At 38.8% G+C, this 19,268-nt stretch overlaps 1 long non-coding RNA gene across 1 annotated transcript in view; it reads right to left on the minus strand.

Moving 5' to 3' along the window:
• LOC122791328 overlaps positions 1-19,268 on the minus strand; it is a 1,134,043-nt gene that overhangs the window by 836,848 nt on the left and 277,927 nt on the right. The window lies entirely within an intron of this gene.

Consider the following 19,268-nt stretch of genomic DNA (forward strand, 5'->3'; position numbering starts at 1 on the left):
GAGCCTTTACAAGCCTAGCCCAAAAAAAAAAAAAAAAAAATTGCCCAGGCACTGGACCACCCGATGTTAGTTTACAGTGCTCATACCCAGTAGTGCAACTGGAATGATCCCTGGAGTGAACTTTCTGTTACCCATCTACTCATCAAGATTACTCTTGAAGAGGGCCAATGAAGTGCTCTGCTTGACATGAATGGGAAGCTTATTCCAGAGGATGAGCAGTCTTTGGGAGATGAACATATCCCTCCAGCATGTTCTGTTAATTGTGGTAATGAGGTTGTGATCTCTGGAGGGTGTGACGCGGGGGACTGGGATATCTTTAGGTGTAGCATTTCAAGTAGGGCTGGGTCAGACATGGCTTTGTAAGTCGAGCAGAGATCACCTCTAAGTAGACAATAAGAGACTGAGAACAGCTGAAGTTTCTTGAGTCTGCCCATGTAGGACATGTGTTTAAGGCCTAGGATTCTTTTTGTGAGGTACTTTTGTGGCATCTCCAGCTGTTGTAGGTGTCTGGTCAGGTACATGCCAAACGGGGTTTTATTTTCGTTGACTGGTCTAATGAGGGAAAAAGTAGAGAGGGATGATGACCTGTTTCTTCCTGGATGCGAAGCCTTTGGTTTTAAGATGTGCCACATAGAAGGACTTTCTGACCACAGTGGCAATGTGGTAATCAAAGTTGAGGAGGGCGTCGACCTGGGTGTCCAGATCTCTTATGGCCCCTTCAGTGTTCAGTGGGCTCGCCTGAGTTTTTTCCAAAGGGGATGATAATTCATTTTTTGGCATTAAGCTTCAGGCCATGGTTCTGACACCAGTCATTGGTACCAGAGAGGCCCTTTTGTAGGATGTCTGCATCACTTGGGGAGTTGATAATGACTCCTAGCTTGCAGTCATCAGTGAACTTAGTCAGCCAGAGTCCTTCTGTGTTGGCCTGGACTTCTGAGAAGTAGGTGCCAAACAGGAGAGGGCCCAGGACCGAGCCCTCTAGGACTCCACTAGTGACTGATCGACAGTTTGACTTGGAATCCACAACTTTCACTTTGTGGTTCCTGTCTGTGAGCCAATTTGCAACCCACCTAGTGATGTAAGAATTGACGCCTAGTTTGGTGAGTTTGTCAATGATACCACAGTGGGGAATGGTATCAAAGGCCTTGGGTAGGTTGAGGTAGGCTGTATGCACTGCCTTACCCTCATCTCTGGGAGGTTAGATGTCTGGACTTATAGCTAGCCACTATGATGAATAGCTTTGGGGTGGGTAGCACAGCGGGACGGGAAGGAGGAGAAGGGGGGAGTATGTTAGGCTTTTAATGTGGGACATTGCTCATGAGTAGGGTGTAACATGCTTGTTCAAAGTGTGTGAGGAGCCATCCGGCAGTGCAGTGTGGTCAGCAGGAGGCAAATTTGGTGACTCTGGGTGTCGCTTTCAACTGATGTGGGTGTGTTCCCTTCTTTCCAATGGTTTCAGAATCTCCAAGGTAGGGGAATTTGAGGATTATGGAGAGGGGTGTCCTCCCAGGGGGCAAGGGGACTCAGTCTCTCATTAAGGTGGAAGTATTCCAGCATATGCTCCTGCAGTTTCCTGATTCTTCTCTTAAGGAAGAAATATTTGAGAGCTTTTCTCAGGAGTTTTCTATTAAAATAAGGATGGTGGGAGATGGGGTAGTCTGTAAGAATTTGTGATCAGTACAGGGGAGGAGGATATATTGGAGGGTTTAGTAGAGAAGAAATGACAGGCATACAAGTTGTTTGGACCTTTTGATAGCCCCCCCCTTTCAGAGTTTTAAGGTTTCATCATTAGGTTTGGTTCCTAAGAAGGTGGCCAGTGAGTTCCAGCTGATTCACCATCTGTTGTACCGGAAGGGAGCTCTGTTACTGACTTCATTGCAGGCAAACATGCCAAGGTCAGCTATGTGTCTTTGGATAATGCTGTGAAGATTATTCAGGGGTTTAAGGGTTCATGGTTGGTGAAGGTGGATATTGAATCCACCTTTCACCTTTTCCCAGTATGGGAGGATGAGTGGCCATTATTAGGCATGGTAGCTGGGAGCAAATTTTATTTTAGTGCAGGCTACTAGGCATCCCATTGGCATAGCCTTATCACTTTTGAAAAATTTAGCACTGTACTGCATTTGGTTTGGCATCCGCGGTGGTTGTGCTGCGGTAGCGTTGTCACCTCACAGTAAGACGTTGTCCTGTTCGATTCTCAGCTAGAGCATCTTCTGTGTGGAGACATGCGTGAATGGGCATACGTTCGTTGAAGGTTGTGCATCAGGGCTGGCAACTCAGAACATAAAAATCTACTGCCAATCATTAGCAGACCGGAGTTCTGCTGTGGTGACCCCTAACCAGGAAAAGCTGAAAGACACAACAACAACTGCATTAGGTTTGGCAGCAAAGGGTGGATACACAAAAGGTGTTGCATTACTTGGATGATTTCTAGATAGCAGAAGAGGAGTTTGAGGGAGCGTTTGAAGGTTTGCAAGAGTTTTTGGGGATGTGTGATGAGTTGGAGGTCCCATTGGCTAGGTAGAAGTTGGAAGGCCCAGCTAAGGCACTGGATTTCTTAGATTTATTGGTGGATGCAGGACTGGGTTGTTTTGCCTGCCATCTGATAAGATAGCCCAAATGAAGGAGAAAATTGGGTGGGTGGTGTGCAAGGATATGGTGCAGATTAGGGAGGTTATGGAGCTTTTAGGGCTTCTGAATTTTACATGTTGGGTAGTTCATCCAGGATGTACTTTTTGTAGGTCAATGGCCTTTTTGTTAAAAGGATGGAAGAGCAAACATCATTGGGTCAGGATTAGCAAGTTGGTACAGGCTGATCTGGCAGTTTGGTTATCCTTTTTTGGAGTGGTTTAATTGTATCTCTTTTTGGCAGAAGGATTGGGTTGGTCAAGAGGAACTGCAATTGTTTATGGATGCAGCTGGGGTATCGAAATGAGAGTGTTCTTTGGAGGGGAATGGTTTGCAGCTCATTGGCCGGTGGATTGAAGGATTAATGGAAAAAGGATGTTGCCTTTTTGGAGTTAATGCCAATCTGGGTTGTGTCAGTAGTTTGGCAGGAGTGATTGAGGGAAAAGTGGATCATTTTTAATTCTGATAGTATATCAGTGGTCCAAGTTTTGTAAGCAAAGACCAAGAGATCTGAATTGTTGTTGTTGGTTTTACATAATTTGGTTTCACAGAGTTCGCTAATAAATTTTTCTTTCACACGTGTTCATGTGGCAGGGGGTTAGGAATGAGATTGCTGACAGTTTGTCTTTCAGTTTTCTGGGTTCCAACAGTTGGCTCCAGGGTGGAGGGAGAGCCAATGGTGTTGCTAGAGGAGGTGTAGTATTATGGGTTGACATAATCAGGAGGTTAGTGCATCATTCTTGGGCAGCATCTACCAGGAGACAGTTTGGTAGGACATTATATGATTTTGATAAATTTATTCTGCAGTTGCTTGAGGATGAAGGAGTATGGTCAGAGGAAGTATTATAGCAATACTTGGTGCAGGCTTTGGGGCATGGTAAGGCAGTGTAATTGGTTAAGGTGTACTTGGCAGCAATCAGTATATTTGTGCAGGTGACTTGACTGCATGATTTTACAAAGTCCTGGATGGTGGGATGTATGCTGAGTGGATGGGGTAGAGTGGTTGAAGTGACTATAGATATGTATTGGCTGTTGACGAGACAGGTTTTGAAAGTTTTATTGAAGAGTTTTGCTTTAGTGGTGGGTGTGTCAGTGGAGTATGTTTTGTTGGTTACTTTGTGTTTATGGATGTATTTTTGGAGCATTTCAAGTGTCAGAGCTGTTAGGGTCATTAGTTTGGAGAGATGTCATGATTTTTCCAGTGTCCGTGCTTATTTGGTTAGGAAGGTCTAAAAGAGATCAGTTAGGAAAGGGCATGTAGCTAGTTCTTGGGAAAGACAGGTGTGAGGGGCTTTGTCCAGTGGATTGAGCTGCGGAGATGATGCAGACTCCTGTGGGAGCCCTCAGGAATTGTTTTTTGAGTTGAGAGTGAGTAAGGTGGTAATGAGTAATCACTTTGTACATGTAATAAGAAGGGTGTTGCATTGTATGGGTTTTCCAGGTGAGAGGTTTTCCACTCATTCTTTTCATATTGGTAGGTCTTCGGATTTGGCAAGGGAAGGCAGAGCCATTGAGGTTATCCGGAGAGTGGGCAGGTAGTCTTCAAATGCCTTTTTATTTTATATTAGGTAATGGATTCAACTGATAATTAATACATTTTTTTTATTTTTTTCTTTCAGGAAAGCAGACTGTCATTAGGTCATTTGTATATCCATTGGACAGTGAAGAGGGCAGCAGTTAGGACGGATGGAAAGGACTTGGGTTTGCATAACTGGGGTGGCACGGGATTAGAGGTTTTAGGTGGACTCAGTTTATGGATTAAATTGAAGTGATACAGTTATGGATGGTGCTTTGTCAGATATTGGTGATACATTTGGCTGGGAATAATTCTTAAGCAGTTGGTGGATAGGAAAAAAGAGGATCTGGTTATGTTGCAGATGTTATATCCAAGCACGTGCATTGTACAGTCACAGATAGTACTAAATTTGTCTTGGATGAATGCTGCTAGTTTTAAGGCTTTGAAGTGTGCATGGAGGTTTATTAACTATAGGCTGGCAAGGCAGTTGGTGGCATTGGGTATGTATACAACCCACCATAGGGATTTTGATGACAGGGACTCAGTTTGGTTTAGATCCGATGGAGTGCACGTCAATGAGTTTGGTTTAGATTTGTTTAATTTACACTTGTTTGTTTTTAGAAGGTTTGTTGAAAATTCTTTTGTAGGAAGGGGGAACAGCCTGTGGTCAGGCTAGTGGCCAGAGAAGAGGGGCAGGCTTGTCCCTCTTCTGTTCCCCCCTTGATGTTGGGTGTTGATGCAATGAGTTTTGGGGATGATAGTGAGTTGTAGGATGCTGCTTGATTGATAAGAATAAGTGAGCATAGGTATGGAAGCTGCTTATTCAGGCAGGGTGAGCAGCATATGTCGCCCTGATGTATGCTATAAGGATTTTACATGTTGTGGCTACAAGGTTATTTGTGTTACAATTAATATTTGAAATAATGTAATAATGCTATGTTTGAAATTAATAAAGGTTGTCAAATGTCATTTGGCGTCATTGTGTATTATTAAAGGGAACCAGGACAAAATCTACTCATGTTAGGATGTCTGCTACACAATAAAGGACAGTTTCTTGGATCAGGTTTACTTTACTTTTCATACAAAGTTATTTTCCAGTCTTCCCCTTAAGATAATCAGGAATAAATATGATACTCTAACACTATTGCCATGCTCTATTGTTGTGGATGATTATGATGAAGTGAGGAATACATCTGATACTCCACCAGTATTTCCATGCTCTGTTGTTGTGGATATTTATGATGAGACAGTTTGTGCAAGGAATAACACCCACTGAAGCAGTCCAGAAAATGAGGGATCAGAGAATGGCAAACTCATGAAATCCCATTTCCTGCATGTCTGCATATCCATTGTAGGACAAATGCTCTTTCTTAAAAAAAATTATTTATATTAAGTAAATTATTTCATTAGCTCATTCTCCCCAGTATTATGAAGTCATAGAGTTAAAATGTTTAAGTGACAGGGCATGGCGAAGGCAGTGCCTCAGCCTAATTAAAGCTGACAAATTCTTAAGTTCATTATGCTGATCTCTTTTTTTTTTTTTTTTTTTTTTTTTTTTTTATGTTACAGTCTTTAAACCTGGAATGTACTACATTTGGCCATGAAAGCAAACCCAAGTTCGTCCCATTTTAAGCCAACCCTCAAATCCATCTCATAAAGCCTGGAAGTGAATTTGCAGAAGCTCGGCTGAACAGTTTGATTTTTTCAGTATCTGTCATCCTGGTAGCATTACCACTAAGAAAACCAGGTTTGCTATAACTGTGCAGTCATATTCCTTTAGCTAATGCTGCACTACCTGAAATGGAGATTATATATGATAACAATATGATGTATGCTATGTTAACTCCTTTATTAGTTGTACTTAAATGGTCTCTTGTAATATTACTGTAATGCATTGCATTTTAATATTCTGTGATTTTAATGTGTTGTATACATATTCTAATGGTATGTCTTTTAATGCATTAATAGTACTTTGCTGTAGATCCAAGGCCATTCTCCCCAGGCCTCCGCTGAAAGTAGGTTATGCCTAAGTGATTAACCTATTTAAAAAATAGTGAACGAATGAGTAAAGTAAATAAATAATTACATAAAAATGCAAAACTGAATCACGGTTGCAATACAGCATACCTTGAATGTAATACATGTTCATAATTTTGAAGTCATTATTCTGATGACACATGTAAGTTGTAGCAAAACATTTGAACAGTTATACATCCTTATGTAGACAATATAATTTAATAGAGTTATATTACTTAGTGTTAATGTTTATCATTACTGCCTAAGAGGACTTGTTCTCCTTTTTGTTTTCTAGCAGGTATGTATGTGATAATGTGAAGTATTGCCAGCTATGCCAGGAGAAGTAGGGCAGTGGATGTGTAACATATTCCATCACAGCTAGCTGGAATTTAGTAAAGAATTATAGTTATTTGAATATCAAACTGATTTGTACATATGCTTGTGCTGAAAATGTATTTGTAAAGTTGCTTGTGTTAAAAATGTATCAGTGTGTTTTGCTGGACAGAGGAAGAAATGAACATGCATTATTGTAACTGTTTAAATGTATATGTTTTAACAGAGGATACTGGAAGAGAAGAGGTTAATCTCAAACTTTGAAAATAGTTTGAAATTAAATTGACTGGCTTAGGAGATAAAGATTGTATCGTACAGTTTTCAATGCAGCCAACAATGCAGCCAAAGACAAAAAGTCTGTACTCGAAAGCTTCCTGCATTGTCATTGGGTAAAAACAAGTACAATACAGCAAAATAACTCCAGAAATATATAACAAACAAAACTATTGCTGTAACAATAGTATCATAGATCTACAGACCCCAAACAGGAACCAAATAAAAATACTCTTTATGTTCTGATGAAGTCTACTAGATGTAGATGAAAGCGCTTAACCATTGATTTCAATTTTGTATTAAATAAAAATGAAGCTTACAATTGATTTAAATATGTACTTGCAACCAATCACCAAACAAAATTAATTAATTAAATGACTTGTTAAGGTTCTCTTGCTAGGCAAGACTCGTTCGATAAAAATATTATAGAATATAATTCATTTTAAAAATACAGTAAAAACACACCAACTGAATGGGAGAAAAACATACTTAATTTTATTAAAAAAACTCATTATTCCGTTTAAAAGAATATTATAATATATAATTTATTTAAATGTGTAACCAAAACACACCAAATTGAATGGGAGGAAATACATACTTGATTTTATGAGAAAAAAAAGAAAATTAATAGTGACATCAGTGCAATATGTTATGGTATATCACAATCTCGCTTCAAGTATAGGCTTGATTATACTACTATCATTAATACCTGGATATACTATAGCATTTAACAAAATTTGCCATTTTATCTCTCTCTCCCAGTAGGGTCCTAATGTTCCCTCCCCCGGGGTAGACCTTAACCTGTTCTAAAATGGCAGATTTAAATGCGTCACAATTAGGACTTGATGCATGATGATTGTGATTTTAATCTGTAATCCATCACTAAAAATGATATTTTAATACTAGGTGAGACTGAAGACTCATGGCAATCTTTTTGTAAGCTGAAAAAGAAGGAGCTCTCTCCTACTTCATCCTGCCTTGCTCTATTAAGTAACCAGGGAAAAATAATTCTTTACATCAGTCAAGAAAATACAGTGAGGTTAGTTAGGTATTGTTTTTCTGTATGTACAAATAACACCAAAAAATAAATCCAGTAATGAAACAAATATATACAGGCTTTCTTATACTGTTGGATACAGGATTTGTTATACTGTTGGAAAAAATTCTGTGGCTACCTTACTTAAGAAGTACTCCTAGTGTTTTCTGTATGAACCTGTCCACCTGTGTTATTTTTAATATTTCATTTGAAAGTCTGGTGTTTACTGTAAATAGATATTTAGTATGTTCATGTTCTTTTCTTATGTATTATTAAATATATTTGAACTTTTCATTGTGGCTGGTCCTTTAGAGAATATTTTAAAATATGAGAGAACTTGTATCTATTTGGTGACACTGTGGCCACTCCTGGAAGCTTTACTGCACTGGCCAAACACTATCATATGTATTAATATTAATTTCACTCAGTATAATTGGGTACCCTTTAAGGATCCTTAGAGTAGCTGGCTTTGGAGTGTCTGGAGGCAGTGTAACTACTTTATAGTCTGAGCAGAAGGGGTTATAACTAGTAAATCTATGCCAGCCTTTACCAGGTATGTGTGTGTGAGTGTGTTTGAAAAATAAATCTCAAAGTGTGTGTGTGTGTGTGTGTGTGTGTGTGTGTGTGTGTGTGTGTGTGTGTGTGTGTGTGTGTGTGTGTGTGTGTGTGTGTGTGTGTGTGTGTGTGTGTCAGCTACTTGGAGCAGGGACATGAAGCACTGGCTTCACAGAGAGGGTACTGGAGGACTTGGCTTGGACACTCGGCTGAGGACTCAACTCTACAGCTGTGCCATTGGGGAGTCTTACTGGGGATCTGGACAGAGTGGGAAACCCAGACCTTGGACAGAGTGTGTTCCTTGTCTGTTCTTAAGCAAAACTGTGCTTGATGCAGAGAGCTACATCTGGAAATACTGGGTGTGTCCATTTTTGTTCCAAGTGAACATCCCTCTCCAGTGCCAGTGGTAAGAATTCAGGCCCCTTGATTACTGGCCCAGAGTGGGGACTTCACAATGTGCTCTATATGTAGTCTGCATGCTTTCTCTTTTTGAATGTGAATTTTTTGTGAACTTCAGTTTCCTTCCAAATCCCAAAGATTGTAGTTAGAATGAGTACACGTTTATGAAAGGGGTGGCAATGTCCAGTGATGGATTGGGGTTCTTTTTAAGATTTTTTACTAACTTGTTCTGGTTGCTTCCAAGCATAGCCTCCCTGTGAGCCTAACTGGATACAACTGCCATCAAAAAGATAAAAAAAAAGTAGGACTGCTCCTCTCTGGAGGTGGTTTTGGGTGTGTATTGGGGGGTGGGGCAGTATTGCAGTCTGTAAATTTTTTGTAATCAGAAAATTGCCAAAATGTAGCAAATGTTCACATAAAAAAGACTTTTGTGAATCTGAGAACGTAAGATTACCTATGGATTCTGCTTAGCTAAAACTGTTGTTGAAGATAAAAAATTACGGCACTGAAAGTTATACTACATTTCCATATCTGTCCACAGCTTACAATATTTTAAGTGAATTTAAAACAATGAACAGCAATTTAAAACTATTTTCAAATCTCTATCTTGTATATTTTCAAGATATCATCTAGGTGTGTGAGTAGTCTCTGGCCTCACATTCCTGTGCAAAGGAGGGGAAATTCCTAAAGCTCTGCTACCCTCTGACATTAACACCACTAGCCTACTAATAAATTAGGACAGAGAGTCTTTTGTCAAAGGGCAAGTGATACCATCCTTAGCATATCTTAAACATTACAGCTGTTACAGGAGCACTACAGTTGTATGAGCCCTTTGTTGCTGCCTTTTAAAATGACATGAGTGTATTATTATGTCTGCTTTTTATGACATTTCAGTGTTGAAGCTCATTTTATCACATCTACTTTGCTTTGTTTTCAAGCTGCAGGAGAACTCTGATAAGACAGAAAAGGTGAGTTTTATGTTTTTTTTCACTTTTTCATTTTTCTCCAAGTTTATGCAGCAGTAACACTACAGCTCCATGAAAGAAGATTCTTGAAGCCTCAACTCTCGTAAGTTTGATTCCGTAAGCATTTCCACTGAAAAATATTGACTGGGAATTGTGCAGTTAGTAAGTACCATCTCTGGGTGTCTGCCCCTTCATATAGTGTGACCATGGAGTTAATTATATTAGGAGAGGGTACAAACCCCAAACAGGGGAGGGGTAAAACACTGAAAAGTGTTTTTGAGAAGTCATTTTTGGCAGGTTGTCTTTTGGAAAGTAGAGACTCAAGGGATTGTGACTCTTCCAATCCTAGTGGAAGCTTGTGCAACCTTGGATTTAGTATATTCAGAGAAAAAAGTGCAGGGTGCCCACATCAGAAGTGTGAGACCAATGCAAAGATAATTATTTTGCAATGTCTGACACTATTTTGCAGAGCAGTATTTTAGTTTTATGATGTGGCCATTAGATATTTTGCTGTGATGTGTGTGAAGTCTAATATGAACTCAATCATTTATAGAAAACCCATAAGAAACTTCTCACAAACTCTTAAACAAGATCTAAATAACACAAAACATAATTTATGAGTTTATCATCTATAAAAAAACAACAGTGCACCACTTTAGCTAAAGAAACTGGCTGTCATACAAGCTTTAATTAAAAATGTTCATGTGTACATTAATATATAAAGATAATACTGATCACTGTATATTTTTTATCTAAATTTAAAAACTAAAGACCACTATTAGAACACATGGATCCAGCTTCTAAACAGTTAGTAATTTCTCCATTTCATTCCATGGTACAGTCTACACTGTTCACCCAGGGCCTCGACCTTAGGACTACAAACATGTAATTCTTCATTGGTAATATATAAAGTCCTTCTCCATTATGTCATTGCAATTCAAAGAAAAATGGAAAAAAAAATTCCTCAAAGATGCAACTTGCAAATGTCACAGCATGTTATACAAGCATACTGAAACATTCCATATATTATAACACTTTACTATCCAGTCACCAGGCCTCATTAGATGGCAATGCATGCATATTTGTAAATAGTAATTCTGTTTGATGTTCATTTCTATTAAATTACAGCATTATGCACTGATAGGATTACTAACAGATTTATTATAACTGTTTTATTGTGTATTATGTTTATTTTTAGCCTTATTATGTAGTAAGGTGGAGATGAAATGAGCCCTAGTGGTCCAGTGCACGTCTGTATCAGTAAATAAAAAAAAAAAGAAATAGAAAACTGGTTACAAAAAGTAGAAGTATCTTCTGCTTCCTACCGGTCTCCAAAATATGGCATGTAAATGTTAAAGGGGATCTCGGATTCCTGATTTGAATGGATAATTTAGAGCTATGCAATTAAGTCTCATATATATAACACAAGCAAAAGATTACAAATCAAAGTGGAAAGGGATGATGATGGAACAGGGGGAAAGATCACGAAATAATGAGATGGTAGGATTTTGACTGCAGATCCTTATGGAAAACAACCACCACCACCCAGTATATTATATCTATGAAGTTGGAGAAAGTATTCTAAGAACTATGGCAACACTGAAATGGAGAAAAAAAGATTTGACCAATATGGATGACTGTAAGTAGGGATATAGAAAATGGGCAAGAGAGTTGAAATTTAGTGGAGAAAACTGGCAAAAGTATCAAGGTATTGAGAGCAAGTAACTTGAGAAGGAAAGGCATAGGGTTGCCACCTATCCATTTTTTTCCAGACTACCTGGAAATCAAATTGATTCTCTGGTAGTCTGGAAAACACTGTACAAACTCCGGTATTCTGTTTCAAAAAAGAAAACAGACTATTGGAGTTTATTAAATCAGCTGATTTACTATGCTTTTTACAGAAAAGCATAGTAAATTGGCTGAAAGCATGCATCAGAAATGAAAAAAGGGGGAGTTCCCACCTGCTGACATCACAGTGACATCACAAAATGGGTGGAAAGTGGGCAGGAGACTGGGTGGGAATGGGCAGGTTTACTGGTGATGTGAGGGTGTGGCCTTACTCCAGTTTTAGCCACAACGAAATGTGGAAACCCTAGAAAGGCAAGAGAGATGATGAAGCCAAGCAAACGCTAGGACTGCAGATTAGAGACTATAGTCTCTACCGGGGATTGATAGAGTATAGGCAAAGAGAAAGGGATAGGGAACAGCTAAGAAAAAGAATAGCCTTGGTAGAGTTTTTGCTGAGTCTAGAACAGAAGCTGCTGTTATAAAAGGGATAATTAGAAGGGAATATAAAATGCTGTATGATAACTCTAGGAATCAGTCAGAAGCAGTTAAAAATATTGGTAAGAGAATGGAAAGGCAATTTACATAGGAACAATAGGAGGAAATATGTATTGTTCCTTAGTATGCAACCAAGTTCAGAAGGTTTAGGATTTTTCCTTAGAAGTATTTGCATAGGTATTTTTATACTCCAAGCAGACTTCAGGAGAAGTCTCCTCAGGCAGACAGCAAATGCTGGAAGTGTGATGGAAAAGAAATGGGTAACTGGAAACATGTTTTTGGGAGTGCAATGAGTTATCAGTTTAAAAGAAAAACATTCACATTATTCTGTCAGAAATAATGGGGGAGCAAATGGTTGTAACTAATGAAATTATTCTTTCGAGCTGGGACAGACGATCTGACTAGCCTATACATACTAAGGCCATGTTCAGTTCAGCTGCTTTTTGACAGCCAATAGTAGTACTGGAAATGGAAATCAAAAGTAAAACCAACTGTAATTGAAGTACTGAATATTTTAATGGAAATGATGTATAACACATTAATATGACATGTTAATATGGCTTGTATTCTTATCTTATAATGCATGTGTGCCTGTGTCTTCAGTGATAATTTCAGAAAGATGCTTATATAAAAAGTGGCCTCTATTACAGTCATTTCTAGAGAGTTTTTGGAACTGCCCTTCATTCCATTTTTCTTTAATTCCACTTATTTCCTGAGGAATACTGAAAAGAAGTCCAAATATCATATGAGACAAGATCCACTAAATGGCACTGTCACAAACAAAAAGTTACAGGAAGGTATGCAACATGGGCGTGGACATACAGATGAGTAAGATGTGTGTATGTAGATCAAATCAATGGAACTACAAGGTGGACTTCATCCAGATGCCCAAGTCTCATAACTTACAATTTAATTTGGTGGTGGTATGCATGTTTTTGGCATGGGTGGAAGCTTATCCGTGTCAAGAAACTCATGTATGATTACATACCTCATTTTTGTATACCGTGTACTATCAATAGTGACCAGGGAACACATTTTAGTAATCCATTAATGAAAGAGATATGCAAAATCTTTAGCACCAAGTTGAGGCTTCACTGTCCCAACCATCCACAGTCATCTGGATTAGTAGAAAAGGTAAATAGGACCCTTAAAAATAAAATTTAAAGATTTGCACTGAAGCTTACTTAAAGTGGCCCAAAGCTCTCCCCTTAGCATTAATAAACATGAGGGCCTCACTGAATGCCACCAGAAAGTTGAGTCCATATAAAATATTAATGGGGAGACCCATGGCCCTTCCAGCTATTCCTCCAGTGGAAAATGCAGATTTAACTTTGTCAAATGATGCTATGATTTCCTATTGTCACAAACTTCTTTCTATTTTACAGCAATATCAAACAGTAAAATTAGCACTTCCCCAACCTCCTGGCCAGCCCTATCATCAACTGCAGCTGAGTGATCAGGTTTACATCAAAATTTTCCAGCGAAAGAACTGTCTAAGTCCAAGGTGGAAGAGTCCTTTCCAGGTGCTGTTAATAACCCTGACTGCTGTCTGCTGTGCAGGACTACCAACATGGACACATTTCTCACTGCAAGAAAACCTGTTGTGTGGGGACCCCAGATGAATCATTGCAGCCAACAGAGGGAGACTGAGGTGCGACAGGTGAATCACCTGCCCAGTGAAGGAAATCAACTTCAGTAGCAGTCCATGATGAAACCAGTGACAGCAGGAACTCCTGCTTTGTTTTTCCTGCTGTTTCATGGGATCATAGGTTGGTACTAGGCTATCAGCCCTAGGGCCTATACAAGCCTAGCCATAACAATTCCCTGGCTATTTCTTCCCACATTATTTACTTTCCTGGACCCCTGTCTAGCAGGGCGACTGTTGTGATCCCTGGGGTGAATTTCCTTTCTCCCATCCAAACGTCAAGGTTCCTCTTGAAGAGGTCCAAAGAGGCACTCTGCTTGACATGTATGGGCAATCTATTCCAGAGTCTGGGGAGTCTCTGGCTCAGGAACCTATCCCTCCAGCATGTTTTGTTTATTGTGATGACAAGGTTTAGATCCCTGGAGCGTGTAGCTCTGAGGGATTGGGATTTCTTTAAGTGTAGCATGTCCAACAGCTCTGGGTTTGACATGGCCTTGTATGTTAAGCAGAGATCGCCTCTGAGTAGACGATATGCGACAGAGTATAGCTGGAGTTTTTTAAGGCAGTCAGCGTAGGGCATCTGCTTTAGGCCTGTGATTCTTTTAGTGAGGTATTTCTGAGGCCTTTCCAGTTATTGCAGATGTCTTGAGAGGTACATACCAAATGGGGCGTTGTATTCTATAATGGGTCTAATGAGCGATGAGTACAGTGTGACAATGACCTCCTTTTTTCTGGATGAAAAGCCCTTCGTGATGAGGTGTGCTACATAGAAGGATTTCCTGACTGTTGTGGCTATGTGGTTATCGAAGGTGAGACCACTGTCTTCCTCTTATAAACTGGTCGAGAGAAAACAATTTCTTGTTGGTTCTTTGGCAATATGTTATAGACTTGAATGTAACAAACTGTTGGCTATGTTTGCATATACCTCATCATCCTAAGGCAGGGATTTCAATGATTCCCATCTCTGCATCACAGGTATCATTTGAAAAAGATATTTGTGACATCAGTCTAACTTGGCGTAATGTAACTGATTTCTCGAAGGTTGTCTCACCAACTTGCAACCACACATCATGGGGACACATGTTATGCCAGAAATGTAAGTGTACCGGTAGGAACCAGCAAATGGAATGACACCAGACATGAGAGCATACTAGACTCTTTGCACTTAAAAAGCTATAACTGGGGGCATGGTGTGGGTATGATAAAGGACCGTTACATCTGCGGTGATCGTGCCTACCCCTGATTGCCTACAAACTGGTCTGGATGTTGCTTTGCAGGCTACAATATGCCTGCTATAGTCAGGCAGACTGAGAAATAAGGGAGCAATCCACTGGGCAGAGCAAGTATTTTCAGTCTCTACTCCCGGGTATGGCGTGCAAAGGACAATGCTTGAAATGACCACGCTTGCTCAAATTCTTCAGGAAGCAGTCAACGGAACTTTCTATCACATCAGAATGGCCAATCAAGAAATGACTGAAATGCGAACTGGGGTGTTACAAAATCGATTGGCACTTGATATGATGCTTGCTGCAAAAGGGAGTGAATGTGCCCTCATAGGAAGTCGTTGCTGTTCATATATTAGTGACTATGATTAACAGGGAAAACTGACAAATTTCATGGAGCAAAAGGCCATGGTTTTGGATGGTTGGCAAGTGTTTTTGCTAAACTGGAAACTAATATAGTCCAGGGTATTGTAGTTGTACTTCTTATTATATTTTATTATTATTATTATTATTATTATATATATATTATTATATTTTTTATCATTTTAATATTTTCTATTCTGAAGGCTGTAATTACAAAATGTTTAACCTCACCTGCACATGAAATGCCACTGCACATACCAGATAATGAAAATTCTATTGCGGAAGCTTATTTTATTAAGCTAAGAAAAATAAAAATATAAGTACATGTATTGTATGACACATAGTGTCAAATGGGGGAGACTGTTATGGGACAAGATCAGTCTTTATTAAAATGTATATTAATTTCAGTTTCATTAATGATTCTATAATATGATTGTTAGAAACAAATATAATTTGTATGCAGGACTATGGCAAATACATTTTCATAAGTTAAAGTTACTGCTGTGTTTCAACTGCATTCTTTTAATGTGTAATAGGGAAAAGTAAGTGTTGGAAGGACAAGGCATGTTACTAGTGCAAAAGGAATTTGTTAGCCTGATTTCTCCAGGCTAAGAGTGAGTTGTTACTAGGAAAGGTTGCTGATAAATGAAGTGTCCAAGGTCAGAAAATAAGATCCTTAGAGCAGGTGGTCATGTAAAAAAAAGGTTTTCATGTAAAATCCAAGGTGAGAATAATGAGGAATGAGAACATTTCTAAAGTCAATGATTTGCTACAACTACTGTAAACATAAAAACCTTGCATGGCTGAATTGATAAGCAAATTAATAAAAGATGCAGTTTGTTCATTGAGACTGGTTTACACATATTTATGAAGATAGTCTCCTAGTGCTGTAAAAATACAATTTCTGTTTGCACATCCTGAAGTGTTATTCCTGACTGAAGGCAAATAAGGTAAATTTTTTATGTTATTTATTAGTTTAACAATACCATAAAACATAACTTTAAAAACTCACCTCCATATGTAAAAGTATACTTCCATCTGTCTTGTATTAATTATACATGCTGGCATCACTGACAAAAGGAGGTACAGCCAAGCACAGATAGCTGCAATTTTGCAAATAATTCTATGTCATTTGTGAATATCAAACCAATTTATACAAGATGCTTGTGTTACAAATGTATTTAGAACTGTATGTCATACAAGATGCTGGTGTTACAAAAGTATTAGAACTGTATGTCATGCGTGTATCAAACTGATTTGTACAGACGTTTATGTTGAAAAGGTATTTGTAAAGTGCTTGTGTTTGAAATGTATGCACAGTGTTTCTTACTCTAGAGAACAGAAATGTAAATGCACTATTGTAACTGTTTAAATAAATGTGTACGTTTTAACAGAGGAAAATGGAGGGATAACCTCAGTCCAGCAAACTTTAGAAAATATCTGAAATTAAATCACTTTATAGGCTAAGCCATAAAGATACTGTCTCACAGGTTTCAAGGCAGCCAGGAACATAAAGTATGTACTAGGAAGCTTTCTGTATTGTCTTTGGGGTGAACTAATTACTACTCTGGAAGTGTGTGGAGGTATGCAATTGTTTTATGACTTCCAGTACCTGCCAAAGATATGATCAAAAGCCCTGGTGTGTGTATTTTTATAGGTAGGTGCTAAATCCTGCCAGCTTTTAGCAATGGGGGTTTTGCATGGCAACTAGAAGTCAGATGACAAGAAGTGATATCATTCTGCAAGCTATCCCAGCAGGAATATTTTAGATATTATTTTGAGAAGTCTCTTAGTGAGACAGAGCATTCTTTATTCTGTCTTGTGCCTGACAGCAACAAGAAGGACCACTCACCACATCATCTGCTTTGCTCTATTAAGTAAGTTATTAGGGTATAGTAACTCTCTTAGATACAGTCAGGAATATAGTAAAGATTAGTTTAGAATCATTTTCTTTATTTGTCTGAGCCTGTCCTGCAATGCTATTTTAAATGTTTCCTGTGATTTGAACTCTGATGTCACTGTGCATATATATATATATTTAGTATTGTCTTTTTATTGTTTAATATTAAATATATTAAAACTTTCATTGTGGCTGATCTTTGTTGAAATATTTAAGTTTTGAGAGTACTTGCATATTTATTTGGTGACACTGTGTGAGCCACTCCTAATAGCTTTGCTCTTAGTCAAACTACCATTTGCATTATTATTTATATTACACAGTAAAATTGTACACACTTTGGTAAGGGCCTTAAAGTAGCTGACAAGGGATTCTGGTGGCAGTGGTAACTACCTTATAATCTGCTCAGAAGGGGGCATAGCTAGTAAACCTGTGCCAACCTTTCCCAGGTGTGTGTGTGTGTGTGTGTGTGTGTGTGTGTGTGTGTGTGTGTGTGTGTGTGTGTGTGTGTGTGTGTGTAAAACAAATCTCCAAAAGTGGGTGTGTCAGCTACTTGGGCAGGGACATAAAGCACTGGTTGGACAGAGAGAGAGTGTTGGAAGACTTGGCTTGGAACCCTGGCTAAGGACTCAACTCTATAGCTGTGCCAGTGGGGAGTCTTATTGAGGATCTGGAGAAAGAGGGAGAAACCAACCCCAGACTGACTGTGGCCTGTGTGTGCTCTTTAGGGATATTGCACTTGATGCAGAGAGCTACATCTGGAAACGTGTGTGTGTACTACTTATCTGCCCAGTGAACATTCTCCACAGGTGCCAGTGGTGAGGACTGAGGCGCTTTAATTACTGGTCCAGTGGTGAGTCATCACTATCACATCACTGAGTAACTTGGCAAACAGCCACCAACTACTGTCAACTGAAATGACACAAAAGTAAACTAATTATAGGTTCATACTTACCTACTAGGCTATTAATCCATGAAGATTTTTAGAAATCTACACCTTCATTCAAATGAAGATTTTTAGCTGGAGTCAACAAATGAAAATGGGGAAAAAGTTTTAATAAATCTGGCATATACTATAATCAATCAGATGCTTACATACCTACACGTACGCTGGATGTCAAGGAATATGCTTCCTTAGTTGGTGCTGCCTTCTTTGTTTGCTACATTTGAACAAAATTGTGGACTCCAGAGCTTATTGATGCAAAAACTGTAAGAGGTAATGAGTTGTCTTTTACTATAGATCCACAGTCGAAGAGGACTGTATCACAGCTCTGTCACAGTTGTTGCCTTTTACAAGCATGCCATTAGTTTTATCCTCACTGATGTTACACTGAAAGACCGATCACATGCAGCTATCAAGCTTCTTTCCCCGCGATGTGGAGAACAAATGGGCAAAATACGAAACGTGTATTAACAACTTGCTAACACGTTTAACTAAAAAGCTCACTTGCTTATCCTTAGGAAGATGTCATGGCAAACAATTTAAATAATCTAAGCTTCTTTTGGTTATATTGGCTCATTTTCTGAATAATTTAGAGCACAAACTGAGAAGCTGATGCAGTAGTCACATATTTCACCTTTTGTAAAAAGTTGTTTCAGAAAAGAAAATTCACATACAGACTATAAAAGACAAGCCCCAGCATTCATTAATGCCTACACTAAGTGTACACCATTCTGAGTGAACAAACAGACATAACTCACTGCTTCTTCCTCCTAATTTTAGTTTTCCTACTGATATTCTTGCAGCTTTCAATATTGACAGGGATTCATAAAAGTTACCACAAAGTGTAGACTACATGTACACTTAGTGTAATCTTTCTGAGTGACTAGAAGGCACAGAAAATATGATAAGAATGTTCTTGAATACATATCATGTGCAATTAATGTAGACTTTATTAAATCTGGCACAAGCTTTATTTTCCAAGCTCCCTTCAGATGTCCAGCATTTTATACAAAATTGAAACACAAAGCAAGAACAGGACAATCCTGCACCCCCCCCCCAAAAAAAAATGCAACAGAGTACAACAAGCTCCCAAATTGTTGGTTTTTAGTATTAGTAAAACAAAGCTCAAAATGAACATTAAACAGCCACCAGCTACAGTGCAAACAGACCCACAAACTATCCCCAGAGGCCAC

The sequence above is a fragment of the Protopterus annectens genome, chromosome 17.part0 (genome assembly GCF_019279795.1).
Source record: "Protopterus annectens isolate FY-2018-M chromosome 17.part0, PAN1.0, whole genome shotgun sequence".
Classification (NCBI taxonomy): Eukaryota; Metazoa; Chordata; order Ceratodontiformes; family Protopteridae; genus Protopterus; species Protopterus annectens.